General features: G+C 38.5%; 1 protein-coding gene across 9 annotated transcripts in view; it reads left to right on the top strand.

Moving 5' to 3' along the window:
- camta1a (calmodulin binding transcription activator 1a) overlaps positions 1 to 24,560 on the top strand; it is a 300,932-nt gene that overhangs the window by 171,972 nt on the left and 104,400 nt on the right. The gene's annotated exons all lie outside the window — the stretch shown is intronic.

Raw genomic sequence — 24,560 nt, 5'->3', positions numbered from 1 at the left:
TGACAGAATTTAAATTGGTGGGGTAATGCTGAAATAAGTAACAATGATAATTCTAATAATTAATAATTGTATTGATTTGACTTCTTTCAAGTTAACATTTTGCCTTTTTTGTTATTTGCTTTTTTCTTTTACATAATGTTTACCCTAGTCTACATAGCCTTCTATTCAGTTTGGGGACAGTATTTTTTTTAAGAATGAGAATGAGATTTCTAATTAATGGAATATAATTTTAATTAATACATTAATACATAAATTAAAATTTATCAAAATTGGAACAAAGTTATTACAAAATATTAGTTTTAAATAAATACTGTTCTTTTGAATTTTCTATTTATCCTTAAAAATACTAGTATAAAAAATAATAGTAATAAAAAATTTTGAGCACCAAATCAACCTTTTATTTTATTTCTGATCATGTGAGAATGAATACTGGAGTAATGACTGCTGAAAATTAATCTTTTTCATCACAGAAGTAAATTACATTTTAAAATATTTAAAAATAGAAAAGTGGTATTTTAAGTTGTTGTAGTATTTTAGATTATTACTATTTTACTGAATATTTAATCACATAAATAGATATTGTATTTATTTTCATAGCCTTAAATTTGCTTCTAGAAGAATAAGTAGCAGGTAAAAAAAAAATAAAAATTGAATAATTGAAGAAATAATCAATATTTTAAATAAATATCAAAACGATTTTTAGTTACATCCCTATTTTTTTGCAAGCTATCACTTTAAGAAATCCCCCTCTGTGTTTATAAAGAGACTACAGTCAAATGACCGCTTCTCCATAGGTGAAGCATAATGAGGCCTCTGATCAGATGGCTCCAGCAGTGAATGCACTCTGACGGTCCTGTGTTTTTCTCCTCCCGCTATGAGCAGCAGTATAATAGGGGAGCGGCCACTCAGTAAGTCCTCCCAGCGTACCCCAGACCGAGCACGGAGCGATCAATCAGAGCTGTGCTCTTCAGGATAATAACCTTGCCCTATCAGTCTGCCTCAGACCTGTTTACTGCAAACGCAAATAAATGACGTGACCTTCACCTTCAGAGCCATTTCACTGAGGGCTTTTTCTTCAGGAAGGGTGCGTGAACGAGAGGTGTCATATTGTGTGGTCTGTGTGTGCTTGAAACAAGGGCTGGTAAAACTCCGGGCTACTTGACTATTTCTTTAAGTGGCAACTGCGGTGACTACCCAGCCTCCTTCACTCTCTCTCACTCTCTCTCTATAGAACAGATGAACCTTGAGTCCACAGTAAAACTCCTTGTTCCCTAAAATTGGAGCAAGACGTGTGTTACAGCATTAGTACTTAACAGGGCGTGAAATAGCAGCCTGGCTTCCTGACGTCTCCCCATCACTTCAGGTGAGAGTGTAGACGGTGAGATAGATGAGCATCCCCCCTTCTTCTTCTTCTTACTCGTTCCCACAATGCAACAGGGCCACTTGAAAAAGGCATGTCCATTACTGGCTATCTAGTTTCGTTCCTGGTTGTAGCTGACGTCTTCCTCCTCTGACCCTCAGCTGCAAAGGCCTAATCAGGAAGTCAACCACCCGTGATCTCAGTGCACAGCAGACTCATCTATATTCCTAATAATTCCTGGCTACCTAACCGCTTTCAAGGATAGCTGTTTTGTCTTTCTATTACATGGCTTTTTAGCACCATCAATTCAAGTGAATCTGATGAATAATGTTGCAGGAAAAGTGCTGAAAAGTGGAAAAGTTAAATGTGACATACACAGGTAGCTGATCTCAACTTTTTGCGGCTGTGCTGTAAATTCTGGCTGACTTGAGGAATCGTCAGAGTTCAGTTTGTATTTGTGTGTCGCCTTTTACAATGCATCTTTCGAAAACTGCTTTAAAGATTATTGATAAATATAGCGGAAAGGAAAATAGAAAATATTTTATTTTATCTTATTTTTGAAGTTTGACATCTGGGCTAAAGCTAAAACCCAGACATCTTGTAAGGACGTAAAGGGGTTATCCTAGCTTGGCAGTCATTTATTATACATTTTTCAAGTACAAGAACATATTTTTAAGTTGAGTTGAGACTCTATCAACTCTTGTCTAATTCTTTATTAACAAAGTACATTAACAACAGGTTGAGGAAGGATGCTTACTAGTGTCTTTATCAAATTCTTTCTCTTTCTTTCTCTGTTCGGTCAGTCCATCTCTTCTGTACCTTATTATTACTTATTAGTATTTTTAAGCAATTCTACTATTGTCAGGGTAAACCATAGTAATTTTACTAAGCTTTTTGAAAAACACTAAATTTACACTCCTATGTTGATCTTCTTGAAAATACTATATGATATTAATAACCGTTGATGCTGTAAGTTTTCTAAAGGGCAAGTATAAAGTAGAATTAAGGGCTTTAAAGCTGGACCTCCATGAATTATGGACTAAGCTTTCAGCTTCTGTCCAGTGCAAAATCAGTTCTTTTCTAATGTTTTATGGCCTTGTTTGCCCTTAAAAAGTCATAGATATGACTTTACTTTAATCACTGAGGGCCCAATGAAAGGAAGACAATATCTGTTTAAGAATTCAGTCTCAGTATAAGCATATTTTAGCTTAGCTCTAAATAAATTAGTTGTTAATTAACTTAAAATATATCCACTAGGTAGAAAAGTTAGAGCAGGAGCAGCAGTTTACTATTGCAGTGTATTTTAATTATAGTCACACATTGATTAGTTGCATTATTGATTTATATTGATTAGCCACGCAAACGTTTTATTTAGAACAAAAAGTGTTGGACTTGAATTTACTCTCGAATGCTCTTCTGTAACTGCCTTTGTGTTTTAAACATTCAAGACACATTTTTATGTTTTAAAAAACATTCAGCTACTCACTCCCAACAGGGCTTTGTAATGAAGAATGCTGAGGGTAATTGAATGGATGAGCTACGTGGTTCAATTAAGTAATTTCTCAGGACAAAACACTAAAACAGGCAGTTTAGCATTCATTTTTGAAGGTTTTGATTTGATGTTTTACCATAGTTTTTGTAATAGTTGTAATGATTGTAATGAATATTTACAAATGGTCCCAGGACAAACCATTCAAGGAATCTTACCATTGCACAAAAGGATCATAGTCAAGGGATTATGACCAAAATACAACATGCGCTGGATAAAGTCTACATGTACGCAATCACCCGGCAGTGCATATATGTAAAATTAAAGCTTGCTGATTTTAGATTTGAAATCATGAAATGATTTAAAATAATTGTATTTTTATATAAAACTTTAATAATAAATTATTTAATATTTATTTTAAAATATAATAGTATTATGACATATTAAAATACATAAATACATTCGCATAAATTATACTCCACCCCAAAATGAAAATTTTGTCTTTAATCACTTACCCCCATGTTGTTACAAACCTGTCAAGGGTTGTATACAATTGATACTTTAAATCTGTCCCAGTCACCGCTGCTTTATTACAAGAGTATCCTACTGTTCCACTGACACAGTAATTTAAAAATGTATTAAAAAATAATATATTGGTGTTGTGTAATCTATAATACTATAGATACAGCCAGTTTGCTTATTGAAATGTTTATTAATTATAATGCAATTACTTTATAACTGTATTGGAGTCTTAAACACATACTATAGTTAATCAGAGCCGTGCATTAATTTAAGTGGTGACAGATATTATGGGAGTGGCTTGATGGAGTGCAGGAGATACAGATAACATTAAGCAACTTTAATTAATGCTGTTGTGTAACAAATCTGTTACAAATCTGCTTAAAGCATATTTAAATACTAGAATATAAATAATTGGGAAAAAAACTTTTTAAATTAAATAAAAACAGCGCACGGTTAATTTATCTGTCATATTTATTTATATATGTACTTTTGTCCAGAAATTTGACAATTTTTTTCATCAGTTCTCTTTTTTAATTATTTGACGTCATTAAGTTGCTGTCTTGCCACCAGCCAATCTCTGGGCAGCTGATAGTGGTTTCAAGTGACGATACACCTGTCCTTTTTGGGGAACACAAGAACGCACAGTAATCCTAGACAACTAAATCCAAATATTTTAATTTGTTTTAAGAACGTATTTTAAGAACCAAATTAGCCAAAAAGCAGTTATCAGGATTACAAAATATGGCATCTTGTATTAAGATGTATTAAGCAAGGTAGGAAGAACAGACCCCTTGTGGTGCAACTCATGGTCATGCCAGAAATATTTGTTTAAAAGACCAAATTGTGTTTTGAATTTTGTGAAATTGCCCCTAGCAGCATCCCTGCCACTAAGAGAGGAGGTCTTAAGCACCTCCCTTCTCTTGATTATCTGTTAATTCCACTTGCACTGTTGATACACATATTGCCCTCCCCAAGACCCAACTCATGATTCCGGCATTCTAATAAACTCCCAAACACATATTGATTTCTCTTAAGTGAAGGTGGCAGGGTGGGCGAGTTTTTCATTACCCAGTGGTAATTATACAGATTGAAATAAGCTTTCTTATTTAGATGCAGCTCCCGCTCTCTTAACCTCCACCGTCCGAGAGTGCGGCACTACCCCAGTGCACCATCCAGACCCCCTCGGTCCCAACACGTTATTTCATGTTGACTCCATCTAATGCGTGATATCAGCCGTGCGAGTACGCGATGAGCAAGGCTAATGGAGCATGCCAGTAGCTCAATCACCTCTCTCCATTGATAATAATGAAGACAAATGTCAGAACCGCCGTTTGTAATGCCGTAATCAAGTGGGCACCTTTGCGGCGGACAGCGGCAGGGAAGGTTGCAGTATGTCAACGCTATCACCACTCTGCGTCCAGATTGAAAGCAACAGCTACTTTGCAGGATCAGCGATACGCAGCCGTGTTTATTTGTGTTAACGGAGGCCGCTCTCGGTTCCAATTATCAGCATCTCCTTTCTCCAGGGGGACGTTTCGTCTGTAATTGTTTAGAAAATGGCTATTATTTTGCGATACGCCACATGCTGTTGCGAGCAGGGTGTGTCCACATGCAGATGCGGTCGCCGATAGCAGCAGCTTGCGAAGCCAGATGCGAGACAAGGAGGAGGAAGTGACATAACAGACTCGCTCTCAACAAACCGCTGCTTCCAGCTCTTGTGTGAAATTAGCAGATATATAGAAACTGATGGAAACACAAAGGGAAAGTTTGAGGTTGCCCGGTTTCTCCAAAACTTCCAACCTTTTCCTCAACTGTCTGGGATGCATAGACAGCTAATCGATTTGCCTAGTCTCCTTCTTTTATTTCCCCTCTCTCTAAACCCTTCCTTCCCTCTCCGTTTGTTCTCAATGTGTCTGCTATATTTCTTTTCTATGACTGCTCACTCCTGCAATCTCTGGATATCATGTGTATGAAAGGCAGACGCTGAATCCGGTTATGATGTTTCTGAGTGTGCCGTTGCCATGGTTTTGCAGCTCCAAACTCCTGCGAGAACGAGAGATTTGTTGAAGTTTTAGCTCCAAAGGTGCAGAAAGACTGTTTTCCCATGATGACTTGCTGTCTCCTCAAATGTTGTCAATAAGAAGAATGTGCAAAAAGCAAGGGCAGCAGAAAAGGAAGTGCAAAATCTAAAATTTTCGATTGTTTCTGGCTTAGAATGAAGCATCACTGTGCCGCTATGACTGTGGAATGAAGATCAATACTAGTCTTCCAATAACACATTTCACAAGAGTGCTGTAAAACTAATTCACAAAGTGCTTTGTCCCTTCATCCATCTTATGCCTTTGATCTGTTTTTATAAATCTGGCGAAAATCTGACTTCCTATAGCTAATTGAAAGGCTGCTTGTATGTTTTAGTCTGTGTAGAAAGTCTTCTGAACTCTGTGTAATTAGTTATCATAATGCTACAAAACACCCCTCTTAAAATGACAGCTGGATTTTTGGGTCTTCTCTATAAATACATGTAGGGAAATTGGACATAATGACAGAATAAGATTATATGAATTATCTACGGTTTTCAATCATCTAATTAAAATGGCATTCAAATCTGTAGGCCAATGATTTTTTTTTTACATTTAAACAATGCTGCCAAGCCAGCAATTTGAAAAATTTCTATTCTACCCACACACACACACACACACACACACACACACACACACACATACATACATACATACATATATATATTTTTTTTATTTATTATTATTTTTTTTAATTAAAACACATTCTCACTTAGTGAACTCTTGTGAATGTTGCACAAAAAAGTCATTTTTTTAAGTTCCTGATGCTAATGAAATTATGCACTTCACTTTTAAACAACCTATGATGCATTATAGTGCTTACATATTCATGGTTATACCTTTAAAGAGGGTAATGCATTAAAACATAACACATTACATTGGGTCTCTCCAGTGTAACTATGAATTGTTAAGTATTATAATGTATTTCATCTTATTCTTAATGCATTATAATTTATAATACATTACATGCACAAGCTTCAAGTGAAGTGTTACCAACACAAATAAATTTTTAATGACGAACATAAAGGCTTTTAGTTAGATGACTTGTAAAATTGAGTGGACGTATGAATGCCACTGATTGCTTGAGCTTTTTAAAATGCAATTTGGGGGCCGTCCGGCTTTCTCACTATTATTATCTACCTGATCAGTGGAGCTGTACAAAAGACATTCAAGGTTTGCTTTTCAAAGCCACTGGAACAGAAAGAGACATTACTTCAAGGTAAAGCCAGAGACGAGGCTGAGGAACACATCGCTCTCCACCATCAACATCACATCCCTTGTTCTGCCTCTAATTATTAGCTTTGCTGTGACCTTACATCCCTTGCCTTCACTCCACTGTAAAAGCAGACAGAGATCGCTGATTATTTTTATGGGCTATAACACCTTCAGCGCTAATACCTATGCACCGGTGTAGAGAGAGTGTAATGAAGGAGAGATGTCTTTGTTTTGATGTATGATTCTGTGCACAGAGCTCCAGTCTCTTCTCTGGGAGCGTGCAGCTCACAGCTCATTTGTCAGCTCGGCTGATGATGGAATTTCAGCATTCAGCACACAAATCAGAGCCGAGCGAGTTCAAAGCGACGACACTAAGCATGCAGCTTTAAACTGACTAGCGAGCGCTTTCAGAAAGATTTCTTTTTTCTCTCTCTTAGGTCATCTGAAATTCCTTTTTAATTACCTACGTCAGGGCCTGGACACTGTTGCGGACTGGCTTTCCACCTCTTCGTCTAAGAAAAGAGAGGATTAGCTTCACTTTGTAGTCGACAGATGCTCCAGTTTCAGAGTGATATGTGTAATGTAAAAGTAAGCCGCAGCATAATTGCGCTGAGAGAAAAGGTGAGAGATGTATCGTGTTGTCAGATCCAAGGAGGGAGTTCCCGGGAGGCTTCTCTTCAGAAGGATGTTCATAGAACCAGCTGTCAACCTCTGTTTGTCATGGCTATGTTCATTCATTCGCTCTCAGATCAGTGTTAAACTGTCTTTCAGTGGCCCGATCTGACTTCTGTGAGTGTCTGCGGCTGGATTGGTGAAAGCGGAGGCAGGTGGTGCCGGAGTCTCTACGTGACGTCATAAGCGTCCGGCGTTAACCCTGGGTGATGTTATTATTGCGTGTTGGCGATTGCATGTTTTCTGCACAATCTGCAGAAATCCTCCCCGAATCGATAGTTCGCCCGTACCTGCTCAATGTGTCTGTGTGCGGTGCGCACCAAAAGGTGTTTACTTCTACAAGCTGACCACTAAGTCATGCATTATTGACACGCGGTGTACAAGCTGGAATTTGCTGCTGCGTATGCTTAATAACTGTAAAATCAAAATGTAGCAATGTTCCAACATCCCGTCTTCAAAGGCGGCGTAATGAGCAGCGAGAGCAGTTCAAAGGGAATGCTAAAGTGTTTATATAGAGCAATATAACGTCCACAGAGCTGCTTATTTTACCGCTGATATGGAGCGAGTTGATATTTAACATGAAAGGACTGCTTAAGAGGAGTTTAACAGAAAAAACAGGTTAAAGCCTTCTGCTCCGGGCAACAGGGGAAACAGTTAAGCACTCTTCCCATTTAGTCCTGTCTTTCCCTCTGTCTCTCTCACTCTTTCGTTCTCACAATTAGATTGTGTGGCTGCTTTTTAACTGTTGTTTTGGTCTTGTTTTATTAATCAATTCACTTGTTTGAATTATTTTTCTTGGTGGTTTAGAGGCTATGCTAATGTCTCTTATAGATTTTACAATAAATAAGAACTATTGATATTGCCGTAAAGCTGCTGGTAACATTTTACAATATGGGTCTATTCAACTGCATAAGGTATGATGAGATAACAACAAGTGACATGTTTCTAAAGCACTTATTATTGTGGGTTAACATTCATTTTATAAATATAATACTGTTCATTGTTCCTTTTGTCTACTTAAAATGTTAAATGTGTATTAGTACACGTAGAAATTAAAAGTAAGATTGATAAGCTAACAAATGCTAACACATTTAACGTTATTGTGCAGTGTTACCAAAGTCCAGAACAATTTTTAAAGACTTTATTTCAAATTTTGGTCACACCTGATCTGTTGCCAGTTTGCAACAGATTTGAAATTCTCATATGCAAATAATATTTCACAAACCCATGATGGCATGCTTTTTTTCTCACTCTCTACTCGTATACTGTGGTGAAGTACTGTATGTGACATTGACTATACAGTGAAAAGTGCATAAGTGAATGACTTGGACACATGATATGCAATGTGTAAAAGCTTTTGTTCTTTCAAGCACCTCATGAGTTCAGCAATGCAGCGAGATGTCATGACAGACATGAGCAGTGGCAAAATTTCCAGCTTTCCATCCTCTTTCCACACTGACAGCTACTGTACTTTGAGAAAGTCTCATGGCATTATACTGACACTTATATGACTACTATAGCAACCAATATAGATCCACTGGATATTGACTGCATTTGTAAACTGACAGTTTGGACAGTTAATCATAAAGATAAAAAAAAATCTAATCCAAGTTTTAAAAAAAAAGCCTTAGAAGCAGCATAAAATGGCAAGTGTGATTCCGAAGGGGGGAGGTGGGGAATGGTCATGGGAAACTAATTTATGACTTTGGTGCATTATAAGTGGACCTCTGGGGAAAAATTTGTAATAATAAAAAATGTTATGACCCCTTTAAGAGGCATATGTGTTTGGCTTTCTTCCACCACCTCTTTTCACAGAAAGGGATCTTGACATAATTATAGGAATGAAGCTCAGACACATACAGAAATTAATCCTTAATCAGCATTAGAGACAACATGAAACTGCATTCGCAATGCACTTAACTGCTTCAGTTAAAAATTCAGTAGGGTCCAGAAATCTAAAACCATGCCAAAAATTAGCTGAGATAAACAAGGTTTAAGGATTTTGGAACATTTAAAACAAATAAACCTGATTATGTAAACTGACTACTTGGTGTAGATGGTCAGGTGTTCTTGTTTTCAATAAAGTACAAATGCAAAATACAAACATTTTCACTAGTGGCTTCAGTCCTGTACAGGATTTCATACAATACAATAAGACTGAATAGAAAAATTGCAGCTTTTGAAAAAAACGGTTAATATTACCCATGGAGCCTTGGTTATATTTAAAAAAAGGTGATTAAGTGGTACACCGTAAGACATGGCCATTTATTATATATAAAAAAAGAAATAACTAAATAAATAAATGTCCAGGATATATTTAGATTTCATTCTGCCTTTATCAAAGCCAATACAGCTTTGGAAGAGGGAAAAAGGATTACGTCACATCATATGAAAAAGCTGTCAAGCTTTTTTATGGATATTCAGGTTTTCTATGGATGTGTGTAAACAGGTCTTTCAAACTACAGAAGAATGATCCTCACACTGAGTTAGCCGAAACACTTAAGGGCCCTTCTGCAGAGCACTGAATGTGTTTGCCTCAACAATGGGGCCCTTGGTATGAATCCCCCACTACTTGAGAGAACGCACAGAGTCACTCACACATGCACACTCACCACTGCGGTCATGCCAAATCCACTCTCTTTCTTCAAGGATTTGGGATTAAGGAATCCCCTGTAGGAGAAAGATGGATCTATTAGAAATGCCTCTGAAAAGTGGTCAGGAGAGGAGGGGTGGGAGAGAGAAGGAGAACAGAATCAAGGAGGAATATCACGCATAGCGGACATAGAGAGAGAGACAGAATAAACGCAATATAGCCTCAGGCAAACAGTGAACAATTGCTACTCTGCCTCATGTAACCCGCTGCAACCTTAAACAGCAAATTTTTTTCAGTCAATTAATTTCTGCTGGTTGGAGATGGAGCGCTCACTCAGGGGGCTTTATATGTCTCACTGCACTGAAGGGCATTAGTCAGCAATACAGAGCTTTTTCTCGATGACGCCGAGCACAGAATCATCAACAGAAGCATTATCAAATACACAAAGCATAACACTTTGCCATAATGCAATATCAACACTCCACTATAATATTAAATGGCTTTTGAAAGTGTTTCAGCTTGTGAGATTGTTTCAAACGATTTTCTCTTCTCAATAGTGCAGTGTGGGTGCGTGTTGTATATGTCTCGCCGTGTTGCATAGCAGACGGGCTGTGATTCATCAGTCTCACAGCACTACAGTATATAAATCAAACTCTATCTATAGAGTGAGACCAGTACTCTGGGTCTTCTTTCATTCTCTATAATCTATAGGCACCATGGCTGCTGATTTCCTGCTGGCCAATGTACAGAACTGCTCGTCTTGGTGGTGTTAATATAGGTTTAGTGCAGTTGATTTTGTTTTAGTTAATGTAAACAGGCATATTTGACAAACACAGCCCATCCAAATAGTCAGGCTTACAGTATGCATGAGACCTGTCGCTGTGTATTACGTTTTTAATTTTAATCAAACTCTCAGGTAATATTAGGCAGAATAACTCTTACATAAAATTTATGTATTATATTAAATAGATTTATTTTATGTTTAATATATTTCTTTAAATATTAGAATACACTACTTTATGACACTATTGTCCTATTCATTAATTCACAACTGTAGACAACTCTAGACTTCACAAACGTATTTTTTTATTTCTAATATTAAAATTCATATATTAATGCATCATGTGCCCAAAATGAAAGATTTAGTCATTTGTTCTTGATTATTTTATTTTTTTTATATTTGAGTGCTTTATGAAATGCCTGAAATTGTTTTATGTGTTTTTTGGAATTATTTTTTATTTATTTTGCTAGTTGAATAATCATGCTAGAACTGCTTGCTCATTTTTTTTTTAATCATGTAAAGATTTTAGACACCAGTCAGCCAGTCATTTAGTTAGGGGTCAAGGCATATAGTTACAAGGCAAGTAAATAGACCTGCTTGGTGGTTATGTCAGGAAAGAGAGAGATAGAGAGAGAAGTGTGGCTGTGAGGAGTGAAGGAGAGACAGCAACAGCATGAATCATGACTTCAATAAAGAGCCCAGCACAGATCAATACAGCCCACAGCGGAGCGAGGACACACTCCGGCCCACACAGTGTGTGTGTGTGTGTGTGTGTGTGTGTACGACTTAAGTGTGTGTGTTGTATGTTAGATGCTTGTGTGTTTTAGTTCTTGCAGGTTTGCCCTTGCCTGTGTGCATGTCATGTGTCTATAAATGTTTGATGAAAGGTGGCTCTTTTTAGTCCAGAGCAGGTATAAGCTGACTCATCTATAGCACACTATTTAAAAACAGTCCAATCTATAGACATATCTACCTTTATACCTACCTCCAGGGTTTTTGCTCAGTGTGGAAAAGTATGCAATATGAGTTTCAAAGGTTTCAATTTCCAGCTTTAGATTAGTTTGGAAAAATTTTTGTGTTTGCAGACTACTGCCGCTTTACTGTTTTCCAAAATATAACATTGAGAATTTCTAAAAAATTCATCATACAAGCAGAGTGTTTTTCATAGTGCTTTTTAGAGCAGGCCAGCAGCGCAGAGAAAAGTTGGTGTTTACCATAAGCAAATCTCTTTTAAACTTCACTAATTCAATTAGCGTGCACCTACAAGTCACTCAAGCTAAAAACAAATAAAATGATTGCATGATCATTTAAGTTTGACTCTACTGTAGTTAATGTGCTGAACTGCACCAGTGCTTTCTTTGCATCACTGAAAATCACTTTGACATGTTTGATTCCTCATCAGAACTCATTTTGGAAATTTAGCATTACATCACTCGCTCAGCAGTGGATCCTCTGTAGGTCACATACTCTTTACAAGCGAAAACAAAGTGGAAAAGTTAATGGGTTTATATTCTGTCCATAAGTAATGGTTTCAATTTAAAAGTCCTTAGTGATTCATTTGTTGTTGTTTTTTTTTTTAAAAAAAAAACAGCTTTTCACTTCACAAGACATTAAATTGGTAAACAGGAATGTATTGCTTGTGTATTATTGTGATGTTTTATTAGCTGATTGGACTCTCACTCTGACGGCACCCATTCAACTGTAGAGTATCCATTGCTAAGCAAATGATATAATGATAAAGCTTAGAAAATTTTTTATCTTGGAGGGTAAAACTTTCTTTTTTCACTCAAGTAAATGGTGTCACTAGAAGCAAAAACATTCTGTTTAATTGTAGTTAATACTCTAAATGTCACAGAGACAATTGTAAAATAAAAAAAAATACAGCTGTTGTAGTACTAGAAAACAAAACTTTCCCTAACATTCCAGGTGGACTTTGGCCCCTTTAAACCTTACGATTAATATGGCAAACACATAATAAAGAAGATCTGTCCAATTTATTATGCCGTGAACGCACACAAAATCTCTCTCCACTTTTCAGTACAATTATCGTGCATTAGGATTGTACTTGGTTCAATTTTGTTTGGCTGGATTCCACAGAACTGAAATCTCTATAGCTGTTTTTTCCCCTTTTTCGCTCTTTTTCTCTGTGACCTCATCAGCCTTGTACCGCAGCCAGAGGCTGGCGGGCATGAAGGGCTTGCTGGTCCGTAGCCATTGGGGAGAATGGCCCGTCTCTGAGCGGGGAGTAGGGACACAACTCTGGTCAATTCCCATTAACACAGAGAGAACCACAAGGGAATGGACTTGCAGAGACCGTTGTGACTGTGATCTCTAGGAGTCACGACAGTGCTCTGAGCCCATGCAGCTCTGGACACTTGTGCCTTTAAAAAAGACATGTGCTACGCAGTTTAATGACTTCAAAGACTCTTCCCAGCAAGAGGGAGTGAAGGAGTAGAAAAAGATACAGGGAAAAGAGAAAAAAGGTGCATTATTCCCTCTTTTTCTTTTGTAATTTGGTCGATAAAGGTGAAGGACGTGTCATGGCGATTTTCTTTTGTGTGTGTGAGTGTGTGTGCATGGTGACTGAGCAGGCTGTAAGAGTGAAATCCTGAGATAAAGCTCCATGGCTCTCTGTGTTTAATGGAGCTTAATCCCAAGATTTCACATCCACAGGGTTGAGATAATTCAACCCTGATCATCTTGCTGAACCTTCTACCATATAACACACACACATACAAACAATATGGAAAAAAACAAGGATGACATTGCTTCTCACTCATACTGCTGCCATATTGAGATGGCTTTTGGTGCCTCTATCAAAAGACTATTAGCTCTATTAAATGAGGACTATAGCCTCTATATTACGCATTAGCATTTATTTCATTTAAATGACTTAGTCTCCTTCCCTTGTAAAATCTCTGTCCACAGCCTTTTCCATTTTAGCACCTTCTTTAAAGGTTTATTGGTGTTTGTTGAAGCAGTGCGATCTTGACAATTTTGTTTCCCGGTATTTGAAATCCAGCACCAAACTTTAGGATATATGAAATGAAGCTGTTTTTGCTGCAGTGTGATTCAGCCTTTAAAGAGTCAGTGAAAGAACTGGAGGATTCCAGTAAGAGATAGCTGTGCTACAAAAAGAAATATTTATCAGCTTATATGAAAACTAACCAAGTGTGTTTGTTAAAATTTGTTCAACAAGGTGAATTTCCTGGTTTAGAAGTAATTCCCTGAAGTCTCTCTTCCTAGTATATTTTTCTCTGTCTGTATTTTGCCTGCAGATTCAGCTCAGTATGACAATTAAATCTAGATCTGTTTTCTTTTGTTCAGCAGGGTTTTTCCATCCAATTACGTTAGAATACACAGCATTTAGGGTAAGTATTTTGAAGTGATGAGGTTTCTTAAACGCATTACCTTTCTGAAAGAAGATATTTTTAAATTTGAATTAAAGGAAAGGTGCACTTTTTTTGGCTTGACAAAACCTACAGTATGTTTTAAAGTTTACGTTATTTTTAAAAGCTGTAAGTTTGAAGATTATAGTCTACAGGTTATGCAGACAGATAGACGGATGGATATATAGATATAGGCTAGGGATTTTGTAGCCCAAAGCTGAGAAAGTGATTTTTCCGAGGAGCACTTTTGTTTGATTTACAGACACAGATCACCCAGGACTGTCGCAAACCGGTGTGTGTTTTCTCTCTGTTTTGATTGCGCTTTTGTGAGCGGATGTGCTGCTGATTGGCACCAGCCCAGGAGAGCAGACTATCAGCAGTCCAAGCCCATGGGGGCATTGCCCAGGTGAGCTGAGCATGCTGGGATACTGACCAACACTAATGTGTCTCCTCTGACTGCCCTGGGCTAACATGCACACAGTAATTGTCTGGGGAGTTAGACAGGCCCAGCACAGCACTAAACTTAGACGAACACTTCGGCCCTAGAGAGAGAGAGTCAGTGAAAACAGAGAGGTTTGTGTATTGTTTAGAGGTGACTTCAGCAAGTGCAGTTCCTCTGCGTATCCGAGTGCTTGTTTGACAGATACGGTGCCACATTATGCCCAATGGCAGAACCTTCACAGCCGCTGTTATACACACACTGATGCCCAACAGTGCACGCACCATTTCTGTTTCCCTGTGCCAATGTCTCCCTCTCCTCCTCCACTCTTCTCTGTGTAATTAGTCCGATAATGGTGCCGTAAATGATTTCATCACCTGTTTCACTCGAGAGCTACTGATATTCAACAGCTGGAGTTTATGCCACGTGTCATCCAGAGCTGTAGTAAAAGGTTGAGGGAATGAAGGAGTGTAGAAATGAAATGATTTTAACATTGCTCACTCGTTGTGGTCTCATTTTGAATGATTCATCAGTGCGTATTATTCAAATAATGTTTTTTGTTTCTTCTTTAATTGAAATCAGATGCCTTATATTTCGCTGACATCCATTAGGTCATTCAAGTTATTGGATGAGAATAACCAATAGCCAAATGGATTTTAGCCATTGATTTAGCAGACTTGCATTCGATCTCAATTCATTCCGTTATGTACAGAGACCATATTTCAAAATCCAGTCAATTCCTGCTTCTTTTCTGCAGTTTATATGCCATATCATGGGAGTAAATTGAGTTTTAATAATGTAATTATGTTTTTCAGGCTTGAGAGAGTGTGCCTGTTATATATAATAACAAAGACAACTGGTATTGGTCATAATGAGTGTAAACTGTTAATACATATACTGTAATTTATAATTCAGTTTGTACACATTTTATGCGTTATTGATTATCTGAAAATACAATACTGACTTTGAGACTCTTTTTTTTGTCCCTCTGCAACAAATTGTGATTGCATGAAAATGATAAAATACATTAATATGGCATCAACTACAACACCTAATATAAATCTTTTGCTCTTCATTTTGTTGTATTATCGCTAAAATGCTTTGTCAGGAAGTAAAAATGAGAGAGAGAAATCTGAAATTACACATAATTATCATCACGCCATGATTAAAGATTTGCAAACTTCCCAAGCGGGTATGAGGACAGCATAAAGATGAAGGAAGAAGCACTGAAACTCACTCTTCACTGAAATGGTGTTTTATGCAAAAGCTTCCCTGTGGTCAGCCAGACAGAGTTGCCAATGAGAGGCAGGTAATGAGAGAGGAAGATGGATAGCTAGAAGGAGCATATGAGTGGTGGAGTGGGAGAGAGAGGCCTCTCAGGGCTAACGACATTAAGCGCCGCTGATGAATCGACACCCATTGAGCAGTATTGACTTCACCTGTGCGCCTCTGCCAATAGCACAACACCAAGTCCCCAGTCACAGGCTCAGCTTTTTTCAATTAAAAGAAATAATTTGATTTCCACTGCCTTGGCCTCTGACTGAGCAGGGCAAGTGATGGTGTGATTGATGGGCAAGTGTACGATTCAGGATGTCACCCCACAACCTCAGTCTGGTGCCCTGACGATCTCATGGTACCTATAGAGATGGCCTAGTGTAAGCCGGAGGTGAGTGCTTAGCTGTCCATCACTGATGTTTACAGATTCTTTCACCTCTCGTTTCCACTATAATCACCAATATGAGCCATAGAACGACTGCTGTGACCTTACCCATCTTCCAGATCTTTGCAAATACACTCCATTTACATCAGCTAACCTTTAATCTACTGCCACAAAGCGGATATGTTTGCATGTGATGAAAAGATGAGGAGGAGCCCATGGAGGCGGCTTTGAAGGAGACCGCTTTTCTGAAGAGAGATGTAAAATCGATCCTAATGATCACTTGTGACATTCATGTGCAACTCATTTGCCTCCATTATTTCCCTATAGTGCATTAGATGGTGAGATTTGCTCCAGCTCTAATCCGGTGATGTCTTTAAAAGGGTGAACATGTTTGATCCGCTGATCAGCCTGCAGAAATGGCCCTCTGTAGATCTCATGTAAATGTATGATCGTGATGACATTGATTTTGCTATATGTTTCGAGGCTGTATGTTCAGAGGCAGTGGCTTTCTTAGTGTGTGTGGTTGTGTAGGGCTTGAAGATCAGTTAATGTAGTGTTTCTAATGAATCGAGGCACCCAACACATACTACCTCATTTTCTCAAGGTCACCTCAGCCATTAGATTAGCATATTCAATGTCTTTAAATATTTAACATTGTGCCTCTAATGCATTTTTTTAATACCAAGCACACAGGATACTTTTATAGGCCTATACTGACCACTAATATCTATCTATCTATCTATCTATCTATCTATCTATCTATCTATCTATCTATCTATCTATCTATATTTATTTTATCTATATATATGATATTAAGACTAGTCACTGATCACTGAAGTCTAAAGTAATAAATCTCCTAAAAGATGAAGACTGCTAAAAAATCTGAATTACCATCACATAACAAAGTAAATTTCTATATAAATTGTAAATTGTAGTTATATATGTGTGTGTGTGTATGTATATATATATATATATATATATATATATATATATATATATATATATATATATATATATATATATATATATATATATATATGTATGTATGTATTTGACTATATCTAATTTGACTGCTGAAGGACTATTCCTGATTTAATGAGGTGGTACTCTGGTAGGCTGGTTAAAGCCATTAATGCAGCAGAAAACAGATTTTTTTTTAAGTGTATTGTCATTGCTGACTTGGCTTTATATGGCTTTCCAGTGACATTTTTTTCACAATTCAAGACATTTCCACAGACACCCTGGAGGTCCTTGCACCCCATTTAGAAAAATGCTTCTTTAATGCACTAGAAGACAACGCAATATTCCATAACACGTTTAGACAGGAACAGTTAAAAAGACATAAAATGCTGGCTGACCAGTGCTCGAACAGTTAATCATTTTTGTAGTACTGCTTATGCAAAACATGGCTTCTTATGCACAAGCAATTTGCTTCTTTCTTATAATTTGTTGTTTCTTTGCAAGACAACAGTGTTTGTTTGGGTGGCAGGTGGAGGGCTTGTTTGTTTCAGTGGTCTGTCACACAGCATAGAAATTACAGCGTGGAGTGATGGACACCGAGCCGAGGGCTTCTGTTTGTCTTCGGTTGCACAAGGTCAGAATGTACCTTGTCCGAATGTGCAGTCAAGCAGCACCGCTACAAACATGTGCACGCAAACATAGATTCATGAACTCTCTCTATTCCTCTCTCACTCCAGCTTCCTCTCGTTCGCACACATAAATTCACACGCGGTCCGTAGGGACCAGGCCAAAATGTCAACCTGAGCACATGGCTGCTTCCTGCTGCTGGAAGCTCTATGCTTAATTCACAGCAGCACCTGCTGGTGGAAACTGGCACAGAAAATACCCTGATGAGGGAAGGGGGGAAGGAGGAGAGATTGAAAGCGAAAGGACACAGGTATGGCTTGTATATCTCTCTCCATGTCTCCCATACCTAGTTTCACATATACACTCACAGCAAACAACTTGACTCATATTAAGACCGCATAATCTAACTTTAAATCCCAACAGTTGAATCACTGTTGTGCTGAAGTTCAGACAGACCTCTCAAAGCCACAGAGTGTAATGAAGTCTATTCCCAAATCGAGTTCAGCCTGAATCAAATGTGGTATTGAATCATCTAGACTTGTAGGAAGTTTAAAAGTTCTAAAAGAAGTGGAGTTGTGAAGGGAATTGAATGTAAATTGTCATAAAAAGTAATTTGATAAAAAGTGTCAGGAAGCTGGTAGAGTGTGGGAGTTATAGTGAACTCTGGTAGTAAACTATGGTATTTACAGGCATGAGTTTTTATTTATGTATTTGCATTTATTTTGCTGTCATTTGATGCTCATTTAAATTTAATTTGTAATAACTTAATTTAAAAATAATGTTTAATGTAAAGTCTTTATATTATCTTTAAATATTTTTTTGTGAGTTGTATTTTAATATTGTAATTATTAAATTCATAAAAAATTTTACTTAAAATTTTTATTTAAACATTTTTTTGACTGAAAGTATATATTTTTATCATTAATTTATCAACATGGGGAAAAAAATATCAGCTTATCGTATCAACTCTATTTTCGTAACATGCATTCCTGATGTTAAATAAGCACAATTAGGGCTCATTTTAAGTCAGTGCTAACTTAAAGTCATACAGATGAGAAACAATAGCTTGAATATTCCAATTGTCATATTTATGCAGGTCAAGAAACAAGTTTTGGTTTGTATGCGAAACTCTAAGCAAGCTCAGCCGTCTGACAGTCTAACATGCTTTGTTTTCTCGTTTTCTCGTCTGCGTAATCAGATATGTGTCTATTGCAGGTAACCATAAAAAGTAAGCAGAGACTGAGTATTTTTTCTTCCTTCTGTCGGCAAGTCAGAGACAGAGAGAGAGAATTATAGAAAGGACATCGACAAACTTGGAATGTGATCAGTCATCTTACAGTGAGACGTGAGGGTAATTATCGGTGGAATACAGCAAACTGTCCTGTCAGCAGATTCACACACACTAATCAAGAGATCAACACAACAATTGAGTTTCAGCAACAAGTGGCCTTCGGCCGGCAGGCCCCACCTGCAGAGCGACCATCACGCTCCTGGCTTGGCTAATGAACGTTTGAATGTAATTAGAGAGCAGTATCTCTGAAATTAGGCCTGCCATAGCATTAATTACACAATTACTGACAACAGCGACTCAATCGGTCGACGGGAAGGGGAGGGGAGGGAGGGAGGCTGGCTGGGTGTTTGAACTTTGGACGCAGCTTTGATTCATAGTCTAGGCTTTGTGGAAATATCGCCTTTGCCAAGTTAATTTGTAAAGGCCAGCATATTTGGGAAGAGAAAATCAGGCTGACCTTTTCCTGAAACAATCCCAGCTTTTGCTCAGTCTTTGTCTTCCTCGCCATGGCTGAAGTCTTTTGTGTTGTTCTCACATTTCTTTCTCTGTGGTTTGTGCTAACTGAGGGCCGTAGCGTTCGATTAATCAACTCTAACAGAGTAAATGCGCATCAGTATTGTTGTTGGCTCCAATGGATGTTTTTGTCTGCTCTCATTTACCGTAGATTCCTCTCAAATTAGCTCACTTAAAACAGAAGGGAAGACCGGGTCTTGTTCAATCATGGCAGTTAGCTTTTAATCATCTTTTTTGCATAGAGAGCTCTGCCATGTAATGAGCTTCTATCTGGACTGTTTGCAGTACAGTCACATATCTCCACCATCATCTCTCTCTGTCTGGATGTGCCAGTGGCGTGCCCACACTGGAGTGCTGTCTTTGTGCAGGACTGTAGTGTCATGGCTCTGTAAAGAGGAAGACCATATCTCCAGTCACCCAGCCAGCCTGGAGCAGTCCTGTGGCAGCACCTCATCAGTTGGGATGGCAACTCTGCTTACAAACCTTCCCCACACTTTTTCGTGAGGTCAAAGGAGAGCAGGGTGAACAGGTTGAAACACTAAAAGTGAGGTGTTCATTAAATTTGCAGTAATATTATGGGCAGAACCTTCACTCTTCCAGCTATGGTTGTCATAATACGAATAAATTCATTAGTCAAGCAATATTTTATGTTTCTCAATACTCTTTTTTTTGTGTGTGTGTAAAAATATGTATTTTTTCATTGTACTTTCTAACATTACCTAACTTTTTCGAATTTAATTTATATTTAGTAATAGTGTTATGTGTTATCTTTATTTATTAATTTTTTTTACATTTCCATTTTAGATTTTTTTTAATGTAATATTTATGTTTCATGCATCTGCTTTTATTTTAATTACTGAAAATCTAGTTAACAGTTACAGCACTGGTATTGAATGCCCAGATAGCACTTTCTGCATTCCTAGTTCCCAGTTTTCAAAGTCTTAATGGCATTCATATTAAAAAAACTTCATGACACAAGACTCTTCCACCCACGTCTCCTCGACTGTCTTGCATTAACCAGACGTGTCCAGTCAGCTGTCTGCTTAAGCCCAGCTTCAGGTGAGAGAATCCTTCTCACCTCTTTACAGCTCCGTACCTCAGCTGCTGTATTTATTACAGCCTTTTTATGGGACCTTTAAAAATTCCCTGATGAATTTTGGAGGCTTATGAAAACACTCTCAGCCGACTATTAATATGGTTTGGTGGGAAACTCCCACCACCGTCTCCCCACGGGAGTGTGAGGAAGTACTTTAAAATTCCTTCTCATTTTCTTCTCTCTGAGAATTTTTTTCAGAGAGGTTTTAGATGTTCATCGTAGTGCTTGTCAAACCCATTTGGCCAACATGCAACAATCATACAACTACATAGATCTGTTCATGAATTAGCTATGATTCATGACATGTTTTTGGCTTAGGTGGAATTACATAAAAACATTTCACATTCAAAGCATCATTTTGATCCCTAAAATAGATTTTCGCACCAGTTAACCCTTTCCTAGATGGAATTCCGACTTTGGACTTGAGTCTCGGGCCTGTTGAAATAGGTCAGTTGATGGCCCATTTTCCCCTACTACTCCAGAAGTGAACAGAAGGTGAGCGTCAGTTAAAGTGGTGGGAGGGGCCAGGGGATGAGTGACAGGCCCATGGGAGCTGTCCTCAGTATAGAAGTGCTGAAGCAGGGAATTCATCCACATGGCTCAAGAATTCACCAACACAAAGGAACGTTCTCTACCTCTCTGGTGGCTCCATTGTGAATCTCCCCGTACCTAGTTCTGTCTTCATAATACAGCTGGGGAGAACATATCAGCCTGGGTATGTCTGTAACAATGGATGATAACGCTGCTTCCATTCTTCGGAAATGAAAGTGCTAGTAGCTGCATTGAGGTATGTTCTCATATAGTTTCACACTCACCAGTCCTACCTTGAAGTTTCGGTCTCGTACAAGCATTGTTTCACGGCATTCTCATACTATAGTTAATTCAATAACGTGCGAGGTGTTCCGCTGGCAGATCATAAAGCATGTAGAGGGAGAATGAGATTTAGGCTGCATTAGGCTAATGTCATTCTGCGTGGCGGAGGGCTGAGCAGCACTTCATGGCGGCCCGGGCTTTGATAAATCAGACTTCCTTTCCCGTCCCCCTCCAACAAGCCTCAGGAATGGCAGTCAGGCAGAGGCTCAGACTAATCAAGTGAAATGCATGTGTCCAGTTAGCTCTCCCTCACCTATATCTTTTCATATAGACTTTGCTTCAGCATTGTACTGCTCTTGGAGAAGAGGTCTTGAACCTTCTCCTGCTCTCCATTGTGTTTTATCACGCAGCATACTCATGAAATATTCACCGAAGGCTCTTCACAATAAGCAACAGCGTGGGGGAACAGGGAATAAAGCCTGGCCTTACTTTTCCATTCATGACCCCGAGAATAAAAAAGTGTTCACCAGTAGAGTGAGGCGTTCTCAGAACTTAAGAACTTGACATGCACCTTTGCACGTTATTTTGAGTGTAACATAAAGCAATCAAAATTACAAGTGTTTATAAGCATTGCCATCGACTCAAAATAATAGAGTGCGTCACAGCAGCCACACATGATCACTTGTTCAGTATTGGCAGAACTTTAGGGTTTTGTCCTTCTGTTTGGGTGCGCTCGTAAACTGGTGAAACTACCCATATGCAGAAGCAGAAGGCCCTGTCAAGAGGGGTAGAGAGAGAAAGAAATATAGAGAGAGCAGAATGAAAGCGGGAAGGAGAGAGCTTGGATCAGCGCACTGTGTTTTGGCTAAAGCCAGATGGCTGGTGCATTAGCTCCAGCACCTCAGCCTGTTCCTCCTGTCCTCTAGCTGTGTTCTCCACAATCAGCGTAGAGCTTTATGAGCTGTGCAGAGCTGCTGTTTTATCCACGAGCTGTTTGCGTTCAACCTCTATCCTATCACATTTAACTTTACCTCCACCTCAAAATGCCTCAAAGTGAGAACACCGGGGAATAAGAGCATAAAAATGCATTTAAAGGCTAGCGAAAAAGCACAAATGAATAAAACAGATGCAGAGGCTACACTTTACTGGCTTGCGAGGCTGTCCAGGCTGCTCCTGTGTGATAGGATTGGACTCAAAAGTGCTGATTTCAAACCGCTACACTTTGTGGTATGGCTTCATCGCAGTGGTTAGAGGCCTATCTTGAAGCAGCACAGCTTTTCACAGGGAATATCCCAGCAGCAAGGCTCTTTGGTACCTCAATCCGCCTCTGGTTCAGCACTTCAGCATTCCTGGACCATCTGCCTTTAATTGATTGAGCACCTTATCAAGTTGCCTCCATTTCTATTTTAATCTGCATCGGAGAAAATCGTTTCAGTTTAATTAAATTAAAAGAATATCATTACATTCTTAATGATGATTGATGTATAAATAACAGTAACATTTAGGAAATATCAAACAATTAGGCCTCAGGCAGCTGAATGTGAAATTGTCCTTTTACGTGCGTTTCTGGGAGCGAGATTCCTTTTTTTCTTAGCGCAATCACACACAGCAGCTTCTGCATCAGCACATCAAAGTAGCACAACATCACCAATTTTATTTTTCATTTTTTCACCCTACTGCTAAATGATAACCCCTTCCACCTACTCTATTCAAGAAGCTGTCAGAAACGCATTTACACACACATACACACATAACCTCCTCACTCACGGCTGTCTTATTTTCTTGTTTTTCCTCCATTGGTGCTAAAACAAATGGCAACAGAGAGGACCCAGAAAAAGGCTGAAAAGTTGACATTTAAGTGAAATGGAGCCCAAATGGGCCGGTGGGATACAGTAATGATGCTGGAGAGGCTGGGACTCAAAAAGAAGATTTATGGGCTCCAGGAGCCCATCATATTTTAGCCGTCAGTGCGCGCTGTGGGTGGTTTATGTGGGCTTGAGGGCTTTTCTGTTGAGCCTATCACTTGAGGCCTTTTGTGACTTACTGACATGCAATGTGAGGTTGTGGACTAGGGCTCTAATAGTCAAACTGTCACCAGCTATACACTTTCACTCACTGTGTCTGTTTTATATGCTGCAATTCAAATTGCAACAATTATTATATAGCTTTTATAAATGCACTGATACATGGAAACAATAATTCATTGGCTTAAAGGGCCAAAAATTTTTTTTTTCAACCTCATGTTGTTCCACACCTGTGTGAGTTTGTTTCTTTAGTGGAACATAAAAGAAGAGATTTTAAGTCAACAACAAACAACACTGTTCATAGCAGAGATTAAAAAAAAAAAACAATGATCATTTAAGAAAAAAACGGGAAATAAGTCAAAAAGGATTGAAATGACATGAAAGTAATTTTTTTTTTCTGTGATCTCTTTTCACTCAGTTCATGTTCACTCCCATCTCTGTTTTTGACTGTTCCCCACTGTGCCAGTGGAATAATTGACAAGCCAGAGTGGCCAAGGTGTCTCTGTTCATTTGCCAGGCACTTTGTCTGTTTTAATCATGCCTTTAATTGGCAGTGGAATGGGGATGAATGGCAGTGGAAAGACAGGGAAGAGCTGCAGTGTTGCTTTGTACGTCTGAATCTCAGCCCCGGGGATGGCTTGTGATGGAACGGAGGTGTTTGTCAGCTGCTAGATTAGGTAAAGATCTGGCAACCTGCACCGAAGTCTGAAAGTAGACTTTTGGGCCTACCTCTCGGGGCTTTTGGCAAGGTTTGCACTATTAAATTGTTAATACCAGTTTGGTTTGGCCGGCTGCCTTCCTATTTTAGTGCTGGCTGGATTCGTCATCATCATCCTTCCAGGTAGTGACTCAAGAAACAAACCATCAGTGAAACACACTGTTCCTGAGCCTACAGGATTAGCTCCTCCAATAAAAGGAAAAAGAAACTCACCCTGTATGACTCAAACCTGTATGACTTACTTTCTTCCAGTGAACATAAAAGGACAAATAAAATGCTTGCGTGTACAGTGAATGAGACTGAGGGTTTCTTCTAGCTTT

Source organism: Puntigrus tetrazona, chromosome 23 (genome assembly GCF_018831695.1).
Source record: "Puntigrus tetrazona isolate hp1 chromosome 23, ASM1883169v1, whole genome shotgun sequence".
NCBI classification, from domain to species: domain Eukaryota; kingdom Metazoa; phylum Chordata; class Actinopteri; order Cypriniformes; family Cyprinidae; genus Puntigrus; species Puntigrus tetrazona.
The sequence above is the reverse complement of the archived record's forward strand: the minus strand, read 5'-3'. Positions and strand labels throughout refer to the sequence as shown.